This window comes from Bos grunniens, chromosome 22 (assembly GCF_055505025.1).
Source record: "Bos grunniens cultivar Pamir isolate PY7600 chromosome 22, Bosgru_T2T1.0, whole genome shotgun sequence".
Taxonomy (NCBI): domain Eukaryota; kingdom Metazoa; phylum Chordata; class Mammalia; order Artiodactyla; family Bovidae; genus Bos; species Bos grunniens.
The window spans coordinates 27,991,621-28,004,412 of record NC_141186.1 but is presented as its reverse complement, the minus strand read 5'-3'; the positions used below and the strand labels follow the sequence as shown (position 1 = coordinate 28,004,412).

The 12,792-nt window shown below is 40.1% G+C and overlaps 1 long non-coding RNA gene across 4 annotated transcripts in view; it reads right to left on the bottom strand.

The window, feature by feature from the left end:
* Window positions 1-12,792, bottom strand: part of LOC147348230 (uncharacterized) — a 317,007-nt gene that overhangs the window by 108,466 nt on the left and 195,749 nt on the right. For 3 of the 4 annotated variants that reach the window (XR_015151241.1, XR_015151240.1, XR_015151242.1), the window contains exon 6: window positions 744-1,081. This is a non-coding gene — a long non-coding RNA (uncharacterized LOC147348230). Of the gene's footprint in view, window positions 1-743; window positions 1,082-7,221; window positions 7,471-12,792 lie in introns of those variants that run through there. The other variant, XR_015151246.1, reaches the window with a different exon arrangement.

The following is a 12,792-nucleotide window of genomic DNA, read 5'->3' as shown; positions in this document are numbered from 1 at the left end:
TCTGCTCCAAGCATTCTTCCCCTCACCTTCCAGGGAAGGTGCACCTACAGAACCTCGTAGGAAATGTCAGAACGCTTTCTTTGTTTGCAGGCAGCATTTTCTACAGCACAAATCATCTCACGCAGCCTCATATTTTATGGAAAACTTGCCTTGTGTAAGTTTGAGTATTTGCATTCAATTTTAAGGGTAGAGAAAGACTGAGTTAGTGGATGGAGTATTTCAGAGGTGGATCATGGGACCTTATGGTCTTTCCAAAATTCCCAATTCTCTTGCTTTTTTGGCACAAATATTACACTACATTAAATTATATATTTTGGTATAAAATGGCTTCCAAAAGCAATTAAACCTCATCCATACTCAATCAAGGAAAGAAAGACAGTTCCAATGCTGCTTGGAAAATCTAGCTGGATTGAATTGCCAAGAGACAATACATATTATTTTCTAAAGGTTGGTTCAAGAATAATATGTATTAGTTATGGCTACATTCCACACTGGCTATAGAATGAATATTATATATAGAACTATATTATATATATATAATATATATATAGAACTATCATCATAGTCTACTTCATTTTATTAAGTTGGCCAAAATGCGTTCTCTGCATTTGCTTTTTTAGTGGGTTTATAGAATTTATATTAATTCACTTCAGTTCAGTTGCTCAGTCATGTACATCTCTTTGTGACACCATGGACTGCAGCACGCCAGGCCTCCCTGTCCATCACCAACACCCAGAGCTTACCCAAACCCATGTCCATTGAGTCAATGATGCCATCCAACCATCTCATCCTCTGTCGTCCCCTTCTCCTCTTGCCTTCAATCTTTCCCACCATCAAGGTCTTTTCCAATGAGTCAGTTCTTTGCATCAGGTGGCCAAAGTATTGGCATTTCAACTTCAACATCAGTCCTTTCAATGAATATTCAGGACTGATCTCCTTTAGGATGGACTGGTTGGATCTCCGTGCTGTCCAAGGGACTCTCAAGAGTCTTCTCCAATACCACAGTTCCAAAGTATCAATTTTTCAGTGCTCAGCTTTCTTTATGTCCAGCTCTCACATCTGTACATGACTACTGGAAAAACTATAAAAAATATAATTAGTTATATTAACTATATAACTAAAATATCCTTTTAAAACATCAGCAAGTAATATATCTGATAAAGAACTTGTGTGTACATATATAAAGAATACTTATACCTCATTAATGATTTAAAAAACAGCTTAAAAGTAAAACTTCATCTCTATGACATTCTATTACCAAACTCATAACTCTAGTCTAGTTATGGGAAAAATCATGAGACAAACACAGATTGGGAGAGAGTCTACAGGATAACTGGCCAACACTCTAAAACTTTCAAGGTCATGAAACCCAATGAAAGTCTTTGAAACTGTCAAAGACCAGAAGAGAAACATGACAACTAATGCAGTGTAGTATCCTAGGCTGCATACTGAATAGAAAGGGGAAGTGAATGGGGAAACTGATGAAATGCATATAAAATCCATACTTCAGTTCATAGTAATTTATCAATGTCAGTTTCTTATTTGTATCAAATATTCCATGTTAACATAAAGTATTAAGAGATATACAAGAACTCTCTGTTCTACCTTAGAATCTTCTTTGTCAATATAAATTATTCCAAAATGAAAAGCTTATTTTTAAACAATGGGTAAAATGTTTGAATAAACACTTTACCACAGAAAATGTACTAGTGATTTAAGGCAAGGGAAGACATCCAGCATCATTTAGCCATTCAGTTCAGTTCAGTTCAGTTCAGTTCAGTTCAGTCGCTCAGTCGTGTCTGAATCTTTGCGACCCCATGAATCACAGCATAGCAGGCCTCCCTGTCCATCACCAACTCCCGGAGTTCACTCAGACTCATGTCCATCAAGTCAGTGATGCCATCCAGCCATCTCATCCTCTGTCATCCCTTTCTCCTCCTGCCCTCAATCCCTCCCAGCATCAGGGTCTTTTCCAATGAGTCAGCTCTTCGCATGAGGTGGCCAAGGTACTGGAGTTTCAGCTTCAGCATCATTCCTTCCAAAGAAATCCCGGGGCTGATCTTCAGAATGGATTGGTTGGATCTCCTTGCAGTCCAAAGGACTCTCAAGAGTCTTTTCCAACACCATAGTTCAAAAGCATCAATTCTTCGGCACTCAGCTGTCTTCACAGTCCAACTCTTGCATCCATATATGACCACTGGAAAAACCATAGCCTTGACTAGATGGACCTTTGTTGGCAAAGTAATGTCTCTGCTTTTCAATATGCTATCTAGGTTGGTCATAAATGCAAATGAAAACCACAAGCAGATATCACTACAAACATAAATCAAAGAGCTAAAAATATAGTGGGACTTCCCTGGTAGTCCAGTGGCTAAGACAGTTTCAGTGCAGGGGTACTGGGTTTGATCCCTGGTCAGAAAACTAGATCCTACATGCTACAACTAAGAGTTTGCATGCTGCAACTAAAGATTCCACATGCTGCAACGAGGCTTGACGAAAAACCAAGACATGATACAGCCAAACATAAATTTAAAAATAAATATTTAAAAATAAAAAGTAGTGACAACACCTAATGCTCTTAAGGATGCAGAGAAACTGGATCACTCCTACATTGCTGGTACAAATGTAACACAGTAAAACCCCTGCAGAAAACTGCTAAGTGGTTTCTAATAATGTTAAGTACAAAGTTACAATATGACTTAGCAACTCCACTCCTAATTATCCATCCAAGAGAAATAAAAAATATGTTAATGGCAGCATTATTCATAACAGCCAAAAAAAAAAAAAAAAGGAAACAACCCAAATGACCATCAACTGGTGAACGGATACACAAAATATGGGTTGCAGTGGCACCCCACTCCAGTACTCTTGCCTGGAACATCCCATGGATGGAGGAGCCTGGTAGGCCGCAGTCCATGGGGCCGCTAAGAGTCGGACACGACTGAGCGACTTCACTTTCACTTTCCTGCATTGGAGAAGGAAATGGCAGCCCACTCCAGTGTTCATGCCTGGAGAATCCCAGGGACGGGGGAGCCTGCTGGGCTGCTGTCTCTGGGGTCGCACAGAGTCAGACACGACTGAAGCGACTTAGCAGCAGCAGCATACAATGGGATGTTATTCAGCCACACAACTGAAAGAGGTGCTGATTCATACTACAACATGGAGATATGTGTATACACACACATACACACACACACACACACACACACATACATACACATACCTTAAAAACATTATGCTGAGTAACAGACAGACCTAAGGATGGACCACACAGTGTGTGATTCCATTTACATGAACTGCCCCTAACAGGGAAATATACATTGACAGAAGGTAAGTCATTGGTTCCCAGGAGTTAGGGGTGGGAACTGGGAGTAACTGCAAATATACACAAGGCTTATTTTGGGGGTGAGAGAAATGCTCTAAAAATGACTGCAGAGATGATGGTAGAAAATTAGTAAATTTATTTTAAAATATTTAATTATCTCCTTAAGTAGATTTTGCTTTATATAACTTAATATATCAATAAAACTGAAAAACATGCTTTCTGTATAAAATTGAAATTATTAAGGAAAGTATAAAGAGAAAGTACTTATGAATAATTATTCCATCACTTAAAAATATAATTTGGTACATATCCTTTCAGTTTTGCTGTTACCTACTGATTTTAATTTTAAAATCAGGGCAAGTCAAGTTTATTTTTTCAGTTGATGTGTATTAATTTAAAAAGCTAACTAATTAGGGTTGATATCTTAGGAATTTTACTGACAGAACATGATCACCCCTTTCTATCACCTGGTTTAGTCCTTGGTGATGTAATTGCTAGGTAGCACTGACTACTGGTCCAAGCAGCCTGGAAAATCTCATTGCATCTTTGCACACAAGCCGCAGCTGCACCTCTAATCCAATTAAAAACTCAAAAGCTCTGTGTCCAGAAGAACAACACAGGAAATCAGGAAGGTTGCACACTTGACTTTGGCTTTTCAGCCCAGAATGCAGAGGGCACTTTTCTTGTCATAGGAACACGTGAGGATGTCAGATCCTGTCTGTGACCTTTGGTGGCCATGCTGTGCAGGGAGCTCCCTGCAGTTCTAAGAAGGCTCAAAATGAAACATGTAAGGTTATTAGGGAGGGTTTTTTTTTTTTATTCCTTTGTTTCATTTTCCTTTTTTATTATGGTCATTTTTGGTTTTCCAAGTAGAAAGGGAAAGTTCAGACATTTCTGAGATGAAGAACAACATCCCCCAGCCCAGACTCATCCAGAAAATTTTTTAGCTGATCCTAAATGAGATTTTTAGCACATGCCAGAGATGCAATTCATCTTAACCTGTGTCTAGATGATACAGGCAAGACAAGTTCGCAGAACAAAAGGCACTATAGGCCAGATACACACAAACACAAGCATGGCTTCAATTATTTCTTTCAAATCACCTGCTGTCCTACACACACTTTCTTCTCAGACAAGCAAAGGGTACAGACAAATCTTGTCTGTCGTAATGGATAAAGTGACTGAAAGTGGAATATTTCAACAAGTCTATATATTTTTGTTCTTTGCCAACTAAGAAGCACTCATAAGATTTCTCATGCTGTCTGAGTCTTGATTTTTTTTTTCCCTCTGATTGCTGTGAAATAATGGGGAGGCATCTTTCTAAGCACTTAATTCTAAACACCCTAATTAGAAGATGTCAAGCACCATTAGAAACATGCCCACAAGCACTAGAGGGCAATGCTGGAGAAATATTCCTGAGATTCAAGGAAACACTAGTGAGTAGGGACTAGCCCCTCAATCGTTTTCAAATGAACTGTGCTTCAGATGCGACTTTGAATATTCTACCTCCCTGAGTAGGGTGCAGCCTTCAGCTCTTTCCTTCCAACCTGGTTACAGGAATGGACAAAGAGGGTGAGGTTTTCTTGGTAGCAATCAACTCTGCTTCCTGGCTTTATCAGGGCTTTTTGCCCAGATTGAGGCTGGGCCAGCTAAAGAACAGGTTGGCAGAGTAAGGAGATAATGGCTAACATGAAAGCCAAGAAAGTTTCTGGAACCAGAAATCAGAATCAAAGCCTGGCATCTGCAGTAGAAATAAAAAGGCTGTGTACTCAACTGGCTCTCATGATCTCAAAGGATGCAACAGGGCTCAAGGAGTTACATGAGGGTGAGAATTATTCATACATATTCATAAAAACTAATTTAATTAAAGTCTAGATAACAACTCACAAAACTGTAAGATGATATTTTGTGAGGGTGTGGTGGTGGTGGTTGTAGTAACAATACAGGATTCAACTCTGTTTATTTTTCATTTCTCTCTCTAATGCAGTCTCCTTGGGCTGTGGAATCATGGTGCTGCTGAATCACTTCAGTTGCTGTCATATCTGACTCTTTGCGACCCCATGGACTGAAGCTGCTAGGCTTCCCTGTCCATCACCAACTCCCAGAATTTACTCAAACTCATTTCCATCATGTTGGTGATGCTATCCAACCATCTCATCCTTTCTTGTCGCCTTCTCCTCCTGCCATCAATCTTTCCCAGCAACAGGGTCTTCTCAAATGAGTCAGTTCTTTGCATCTGGTGGCCGAAGTATTGGAGTTTCAGCCTCAGCATCAGTCCTTCCAGTGAATATTCAGGACTGATTTCCTTTAGGATGGACTGGTTGGATCTCCTTGCAGTCCAAAGGACTCTCAAGAGTCTTTTCCAACACCACAGTTCAAAAGCATCAATTCTTCGGTGCTCAGCTTTCTCTATAGTCCAACTCTCACATCTATACATGACTACTGGAGAAACCATAACTTTGACTAGATGGACTTTGTCGGCAAAGTAATGTCTCTGCTTTTCAACATGCTGTCTAGGTTGGTCATAGCTTTTCTTCCAGGAGCAAGCATCTTTTAATTTCACGGCTGTGGTCACCATCTGCAGTGATTTTGGAGCCCCAAAAAATAAAGTCTGACACTGTTTCCACTGTTTCCCCATCTATTTGACATGAAATGATGGGACCCGATGCCATGATCTTAGCTTTGTGAATGTTGAGTTTTAAGCCAATTTTTTCACTCTCCTCATTCACTTTCATCAAGAGGCTTTTTCGTTCTTTGCTTTCTGCCATAAGGGTGGTGTCACATGCACATCTCATGTTATTGATATTTCTCACAGCAATCTTGATTCCAGCACGTGTTTCATCCAGCCCAGCATTTTGTATGATATATTCTGCAAATAAGTTAAATAAGTAGGGTGACAATATACAGCCTTGATGTACTCCTTTCTCTATTTGGAACCAGTCTGTTGTTTCATGTCCAGTTCTAACTGTTGCTTCTTGACCTGCATATAGATTTCCCATGAGGTTGGTGAGTGGTCTGATAGTTCCATCTCTTGAAGGATTTTCCAGGTTTCTGTGATCCACACAGTCAAAGGCTTTGGCATAGTCAATAAAGCAGAGGTAGAGGTTTTTCAGGAACTCTCTTGCTTTTTCGATGATCCAGTGGATGTTGGCAATTTGATCTCTGGTTCCTTTGTCTTATCTAAATCCAGCTTGAACATCTGGAAGTTCATGGTTCATGTACTATTGAAGCCTCACTTGGAGAATTTTGAACATTAGTTTGCTAGTGTGTGAGATGAGTGCAATTGTGCAGTAGTGTGAACATTTTTTGGCATTGCCTTTCTTTGGGATTGGAATGAAAACTGACCTTTTCCAGTCCTGTGGCTACTGCTGAGTTTTCCAAATTTGCTGGCATATTGAGTGTAGCACTTTCATAGCATCATCTTTTAGGATTTGAAATAGTTCAACTGGAATTCTATCACCTCCATTAGCTTTGTTCGTAGTGATGCTTCCTAAGGCCCATTTGACTTCGTGTTCCAGGATGTCTGGCTCTAGGTGAGTGATCGCACCATCGTGATTATCTGGGTCATGGTCTTTTCTGTATAGTTCTTCTGTGTATTCTTATTAGCTCTTCTTAATATCTTCTGCTTCTGTTAGGTCACTACCATTTCTGTCCTTTATTGAACCCATCTTTGCCTGAAATGTTCCCTTGGTATTTCTAATTTTCTTGAAGAGATCTTGTCTTTCCCATTCTATTGTTTTACTCTATTTCTTTGCATTGATCACTGAGGAAGGCTTTCTTATCTCTCCTTGCTATTCTTTGGAACTCTGCAATCAAATGGGTATATCTTTCCTTTTCTCCTTTGCCTTTCACTTCTCGTCTTTTCTCAACTATTTGTAAGGCCTCTTCAGTCGACCATTTTGCCTTTTTGCATTTCTTATTCTTGAGGATGGTCTTGATCACTGCCTCCTGTACAATGTCTCAAACCTCCGTCCATAGTTCTTCATGCACTCTGTCTATCAGATCTTGTTCCTTGAATCATGGAATCGTGGTGCTGCTGAATACTTGAATAAAGTCCCCTAGTACATATTCAGCAGCATCGAGGAACTTGCTAGAAGTTAATATTAATACTCAGACATGACCGCAGACCTCCCAAGGCAGGATATCTGGCAGTGAGGCACAGAAATCTGCATTTTAACAGCATACATATGAAAGTTTGACAACCACTAGACTAGAGTGAGGGCTGAACAGGTTGTATTTAGGAAATTACATGGTATCATATGCATTACAATCGTGCAGTATGTTACCAACTATATTTTTTACACTTGTTTTTTTTATCATATATACACAAAAAAATCTTTACATGCTATAACTATTTTCCAGAACACACAAATTATTTTTATGCACCTGAAGATGTATTTTATTCATAGCATTGATTTAAATATTGATGGCTGGATTCTAAGACTAGCACAAGAATGTTTACTATATTTCTAATAATAGTACTGATGGTAAAGCATACAAGCTTAAGTTTACAAGAAAGGCTTCAAATAGATGACATAATAGATTCTGGAAACTTCTTAAGGGCATACAATTAGCACCGAGTAGGGAGTCAAGATTTGAATCCAGAACTTGGAACACAAAACCAGTGTTCTTCTCATGACATCAAAGCTCCTTATACTGTGAATGAAGTACTCTAAATATTCACCAACAACACAAGGGATATTGTCACCAGAATATGATTTAGACAAAGTGGCACTTTCTTAAAATATTCTGGTGTTTGATGAAAATCAGTTTTAATTAGAAAGGAATGAAGTAGACAGAGTTTTCTGGAAGTGGAGGGAAACTTTGGACCATTTTTCAAGAATTAAAGAGGGACTTCAAGTGTGTAAAAGAGATCATGTGGGTGAATCTCACTGAGTTCTAAACTGGAAAATGGAAACCCTGGGGGCATGTGGTGAGTGCCCAGTGCCCCTGCAGGGGAAGAAAGGCAAGAGGGGCATGTGTTTGAGCTGGGGGTTGGGGGGGGGCTACTTTTTATGAAAGCTGAAGGTCTTGGCACATCTTAGATTGAGCAAGACAAGGGAAATTGTGACTGGTTATGATCAATCCATCAACATTTACTGGGGCATCACCAAGTCCTAGGGCTAGGACAAGGTGAGAGGGGTGAGGCTACTGCCTCCACTGCAAGATCAAAGGGGCTAAACAACTAGTCAGTAGTGGGTTAAAATGCAGCATTTTAAACCTTCACAGTAAACTCACAGAGCACAGACTTGTGGGTGCCAAGTATGCAGAGAAGGACTGAGAGAACTTGGGACTGGCAGCTGCAAGCTGGGCCTATTATATATGGGATGGATAAACAACAAGGTCCAGCTATATAACACAGGGAACTGTATTTAATATCTGGTGAGAAACCATAAAGGAAAAGAACATTAAAAAGATTATATATATATATATATGTGTGTGTGTGTGTGTGTGTGTGTGTATACTGAATCACTTTGCTGTACATCTGAAAGTAACACAACATTGTAAAACAACCATACTTCAATAAAAATTACAATCAATGTAAGAAATCCATGAGGAAGAAAATAGCAAAATTTTAAATAAAGATGGGCTCCATTTTAGTTTTTCATTTGTTTCAGGCTCCGGTATACCACTATGACTGATCTTGTCTTTATTTATAATTTTGACATGTTACTTGGGGTGTTTTTTGCATTAATTTTGATTTTGGAAAATATAGCAGAAAAATAATATTTACCTTGATTGTCAGCTACCTTGATTATTATCTAGTTAAAAACTCAACCTTACACAATGCACCCTAGTGTTATGCTGAAAGCTTTACATCAAGTACCTGAAGGCATCATCACAACCCATAAAGCACACAAGTTGTTAGGTATGCATATTCCGGGCCTATTTGATGCAAGAAAAACTGTGTATTTGAAAATAAACACAAACACATAAAGATACACGCATATATGCAAATATCCCAAATATTTGAGAGATAGCATATATCCATTAAATCCCACATGCTGGTTTCTCTTTGTAAAAGCCACAGAACACAAGACACAATTCCATGTGTTTGAATTACTTGTTCTCCTTTTTTGTATTGCTTTCCTAATTTTGTATGTGAAACATGCTTGGATTGTATTAGTCCTATAATCTGTAGGAATTACCAGACCACCACTGAAAGAAATGTTTCTCAAAATCTATACGTCAGAATGTGAGCTGAGGATTTCTGGCTGCTTCCTGAGATGGAGCGATTGTAACAGTGAAGGAACAGGTTGGGGGTGGAACTAGGTAACAGGAAAAAGAGAAAGGAGATGAGGCAGAAGCACCAAAAAGAAACACAGTTCCCCCCACCCAAGGTAGTTCTTGACTTCCTTTGTCTCAGAATCACCTGAAGCTTGCGAACTCCTCCCGAGTTTTAGATTCAGCTTGTCTGAGTTGGATCCCCAGCAGCACAGAGGATGCTGGGTGCAACTAAGCTTGAGAACCACTATCCTAGGGGACACAGGAGGCCAGCCTGGACTGGGTCAGTGTAAATGGAACTCTCCAAGGTCCTGCTCAAACAATGGTAGACGCTCAATGCTGGGCATCTCCTACAGTTTCACTGGGCTGTGAATGGGTTGGTAAACAGTGAAATCTGAACTATTCTAGGGAACAGAGGAAATTTTTAAGGGAGGTGTGTGACTGCAGAAGGGGAAGGGGAAGATGGGAAAACCGAGGATGAGATTTTCAATACCTTTACGGTGTACAGGGTAATGCATCAGTCCTTCTATCCATGTGCCCATGTGATCTTCAGTAAAACATTTATTTCTCATGATGGCCTCTAGCAAAGGCTGTCTGTGGGAGCTGATGTCAAATTGTTGAAGACTTTTACAGAATGGAGAGTTAGAAGAATAGGAACTACCCACAGGAGATTATGCTTCAGGTACAAAGTTGAATAAGGACGGGGGTCCTGGCAAATGCCAGGTCAGCAGATCCCAGCTTCTGAACACAGAGGGTGCCCTGTGCTGCTGCCAACCTCTGAATGAACTGGAATTTCACATGAATGATGACTGGAAAGCATCTCATTTTTCTGAAATCATAGTCTGAGTGGAATCTGTACTCTGGGTTTTTTGGTATTGGGCTGATACTACTTATTACATCCCTTCTTACAACCTCTTGTTGAAGAGATTTTTCACCAGTGAAAGTGGTGGTGTGTCAGTGTGTTATATTTTTAAAGTTGAGCTAAGTGCTATGAGTCATCACAACCCTTAAGAGGTACACACAGTCCCCGTGAGGCTTACACACATCTACTCCTGGTCATTTTCTCTCATAAGCGGAGTTAAAAGCAAAGTGTTATAAAAGAATTTCATGAAATGCCAGCATCATGAAAGTGTTAAGTGTAAGAGCAGCAATTTCTATTTGAAGATGATGTAGCCCAGACATGTGGAGGTAGAGCTGACTCCTCATAGCTGTACCAGCTTCACTTCTGACCTTGGATAAGAGATCTAGACTTCTGTGCTCAATTAACACCCTCTTCCCAGTTTTTCATATTAAATAAAAAGAGAGATATGGTGGCATTAAAAAAAAATGGCCACAGCAATATCTCTGCTTAACATGCTGCTTTCCAGAACCTTCTTACTTTATTTTTCTCTCCTTGACCTGGACACCTTGTGACTATGTAGACAAGGCTGGCAGAGCTGATGCTCTGAGACTTCCTAGACTGGTCACTTCCTGTCCTTGGCTGATACATGGGATGGTCCATTGCCCTCAAGACACTGTGATAAAGAGACCATATCATGAAAAGAGACCCCAGAGAGAGGTGCCTTAGGAGCCCTGGTTATTCCAGAGGCTTCCAAGCTCAGACATATAGTACATGAATATATAAGTGAGGAGAAGGCAATGGCACCCCACTCCAGTACTTTGCCTGGAAAATCCCATGGATGGAGGAGCCTGGTAGGCTGCATTCCATGGGGTCGCTAAGAGTGGGACACGACTGAGCGACTTCACTTTCACTTTTCACTTTCATGCATTGGAGAAGGAAATGGCAACCCACTCCAGTGTTCTTGCCTGGAGAATCCCAGGGACAGGGGAGCCTGGTGGCTGCTGTCTATGGGGTCACACAGAGTCGGACATGACTGAAGTGACTTAGCAGCATATAAGTGAACTTTGTATGATTCCAGCCCCCATCTATGAGCTGCCCCAGATGACATAAAATGGAGCAAAGAGGACCCATGCCATTAAATGCTCCATGAATTGCAGATTCATGTGCAAAATAAACACTGTCATCATTTTAAGACATCGAGTTTTAGGATGGTTTGTTACACAGCATTAGATAACCAGACCAGAGACAGAATGCCTATCAGTAGCAGTAAATACCATCAATGAAAGGAATATTCATGATCATCAAACATAAGGGCTTCCCTGGTGGCTCAGATGGTAAAGTGTCTGTCAGCAATGCAGGAGACCCGGGTTTGATCCCTGGTTTGGGAAGATCCCCTGGAGAAGGAAATGGCAGCCCACTCCAGTATTCTTGCCTGGAAAATCCCATGGACGGCGGAGCCTGGTAGGCTACCGTCCATGGGGTCGCAAAGAGTGGGACACGACTGAGTGACTTTACTTTCATACTTTCAACATAAGAATAGCAATCTTTGCCAGCCACTTTCTCCACTCTTTATATATTTTACTTTTCTTTGTAGTAAATACCACCACCTACTATTATATATTTACTTGATTGCTCATTTATTTCTTTTTCTCTACACTAATAGAGTAAGTTCTACTAGGTCAGAAAGAGACTACAGTTGTTCACTTTTGAGAATCTTGATTGGCTAAGTCATAGCATTGTGACTGGAATGAGAAAAGACACTTTATAAGAGGCCTGTTACTATCAGAACAATTAGGAAATAAATTTTAAATCTATATTTCATACTGCTTATGAGATAGGGTCAAACACTTGACTTGAATAAAAAATAGTCTTCAACAAACTTCCTTTTATTTTAGCAGAATTGGCTGAACTGAGTTTTTGTTAAGTATTTTCCTACCACTTCAACACCATGAGAAGAGACAAACCCAACATTTTTGAAAGGTGTTTGTTTCCCTTTACTGAAAGAAACTTGATGATTCATGAAATGTAGGTATGCCCAAACTTCTCATGAACCTAACGAGTGATATCTTCATAATGTAGTTAAAGAAATGAAAATTAAGGTCAGATTTATAAAATTAAGGATTCTGGCTTCTCAGGTGGCACAGTGGCAAAAAGTCTGCCTGCCAATGCAAGAGATACAAGAGATGCAGATTCAATCCCTGGGTCAGGAAGAATCCCTGGAGAAGGAAATGGCAATCCACTCCAGTGTTCTTCCCTGGGAAATCCCATGGACAGAGAAGCCTGGAGGGCTACAGTTCAGGGGGTGACAAAGAGTCGGACACAACTAAGCACACACGCACACACACTCACGCACACACATCATGTAAGGAAGGGCTCTATGACGTGACAGAATATTAATTAC